The sequence below is a fragment of the Pygocentrus nattereri genome, chromosome 11 (assembly GCF_015220715.1).
Source record: "Pygocentrus nattereri isolate fPygNat1 chromosome 11, fPygNat1.pri, whole genome shotgun sequence".
Lineage (NCBI taxonomy): Eukaryota > Metazoa > Chordata > Actinopteri > Characiformes > Serrasalmidae > Pygocentrus > Pygocentrus nattereri.
In genome coordinates this window covers 6,845,113-6,847,612 of record NC_051221.1, presented here as the reverse complement: position 1 = coordinate 6,847,612, position 2,500 = coordinate 6,845,113, and the positions used below count along the sequence as shown (strand labels likewise).

The 2,500-nt window shown below is 41.7% G+C and overlaps 1 protein-coding gene across 3 annotated transcripts in view; it reads right to left on the bottom strand.

Moving 5' to 3' along the window:
• The window catches only part of ppp3cb (protein phosphatase 3, catalytic subunit, beta isozyme), a 125,474-nt gene that overhangs the window by 44,992 nt on the left and 77,982 nt on the right, over window positions 1-2,500 (bottom strand). The window lies entirely within an intron of this gene.

Sequence of the window (2,500 nt, the reverse complement as noted above, 5' to 3'; positions counted from 1 at the left end):
TTCCCAAAAGCTCCTCTGGGGAGCAAAAACATATCCACAGCCCCCAGCTCCTCCGCTCTCCGCGGAGCCACATCAAAAGCGCCAGAGCCGACTGTCTCACTGTTTTCTAAACAATCATTTCATTCAGATAACAATAGAGATAACCTGAGAGCGCTGGATCATACTGTCACTGTCGCATCATAATATACCTCATGCACCAGTTTTTTCCCCATTTGAAACTGCCACACCACATAAAAGGTTACAAAGTTATATGGCACATAATCTCTTTACGTTAACATGCATTAAAATCATTCATCTACAAATGTTCAGTGATAGTGGGTTCTGTTATGAGAGCAACGATAAAATGTAGCTGATTAACTGGGTCTGTTTTGAGTTCGTTTGCAGTTAATTCAGAAGTTTTGGGGGTCAGCAGACAAACAGTGCTTCTCAGTAACAAGGTCCAGGTGCCTGTAATGTTTCTTAAGCAGTACTCCTCTGTTGCATCCTGACTGTTAGTGATTCATTTGTCCATCCCCTGAAGTCCAAACCAATGGGAGTGCTCACTTGGCTATACCTATTTAGTTACAATCTTAATTTAATTTGAATTTTTCTGAAGGTTTAGAAGGACCTCAGGGTTCCTCACTGAGCAGTTAACTACCTAAGTGTTATTCTAGCACAACACTAGCTACGTAAATGCTAGAATACATGTTTCTTTCTAGAATGTCCTGCTCCATCACACTGATCCAGAATGTCCTCCACCACTCACATTGTTCTAGAATGCCTTCCATGCACACTGTACTTGAATGCTCTACTCCCTTCGCACTGTGCTAGGATGTCCTGCTCCATTTACACTATTCTTGAATTCACATTCCCAATGGATCAGAATGTTTCAGAATGTCCAGGCACAATGTTCTAGAACACTGTCTCAACTCTTCATTCACACTGTTCCAGAATGGCCTCAGAATGTCTCCTCCATTCACACTGTTCTAGAATGCTTTCTTCTATTCCCACAGTTCTGGAATGCTCTCCTCCGTCCACAAATCTAGAATGCTTTCCTCTATTCACACAGTTCTACAATCTCCTCCATTCACACTACTCTAGAATGATCTCCTCCATTGACATGACTCTAGAATGACCTCCCACTCATATTACTCCAGAAGAATCTCCTTCATTGACACTACTCTAGAATGATCTCTCCAATCACACTATTCATGAATAATCTCCTTCACTCAGACTACTCTAGGATGATCTCCTCCTCTCACACTATTTTAGCATGATCTCCTCGATTTACACCACTCCTTCACTCAGACTACTCTTGAATAATCTCCTTCATTGACACTACTCTAGAAAGATCTCCCCTCACATTATTTTAGCACGAATCCTCCATTTACACCACTCTAGAATGATCTCCTCTCACATTACTTTAGCATGATCTCCTCCATTTGCACCACTCTAGAATGATCTTCTTTGCAGAGCTGCTGCTGACTCTCTGGGTCTGCAGATGGATCAACCCTGTGACTGGATTCAATCTCAATAATCATACAAAGCCCTCTTTCATAAATGATCCTATTTCAGCCACACCGGTGTTCGATGTGAGAATGGATTCCTGTCATAATGCATTTACTGAATATTCAAATCATATCAAATATCTTAGTTTATGACTCACAACATCTCAACAATGTCTCCGGACATCCATTACCTTCTCAGCCTCAACAAAAGGTCAGAAAATCAATAAAAGTCCTGTAGAAATATACTCTCTTTCTTCTCTGTTGTTGGAAAAATGCAACTCTCCTGATTTTTATCCCTTTTCATAACCCAATGTTTTGCTGAGGGCATTTTTCTATTCCTAATGGACAGTATTGTAAGTTTCTGTCTTTGTCTTCTGCTGTGTACAACCTCCCTCAGTCATTCTGTTGCCTGACATGTTCAATAAATATTTCCACTTTCTCTGCCTCCCTCTCCCGGTCCATCCCACTGTTTCCATTTTAGAAGAGAAGAAGAAATGAGAAACTCTTCAGCTGGTACCAAAAATAAATAAGCATCTTCATAGCTCTCCATCATCCTGCACTTTCCTCCTGTCTCCTGTTTCCTATTTCTTCCTCCCTGTTTCCTCTTCCGTTTTTTTATGCCTGATTTCATTCACTCCTGTTCCACATCTGTCATCTTCCACCCGGTTTCCTTTCATGTTACTCTGCACCTCCACTTCTCTTTTCCCAGCTGGTGACAGCTGGATGAATCTGTTTCTGTTGTCACACACTGACTGTTAACTTCATTAAACCACCGCCTTGTTTCTACACTCATTGTCTATTTTATCACTTTCAAATTCTACAGTTACAGACTGTCCATCTGTTTCTCTGATACTTTGTTAGCCCCCTTTTACCCTGTTCTTCAGTGGTCAGGTCCCCCAGGGACCCTCACAGAGCAGGTACTATTTGGGTGGTGGATCATTCTCAGCACTGCAGTAACACTGTGTTAGCGTGTGTTGTGCTGGAGTTTTTAAACACTGTGTCCACTCACTGTC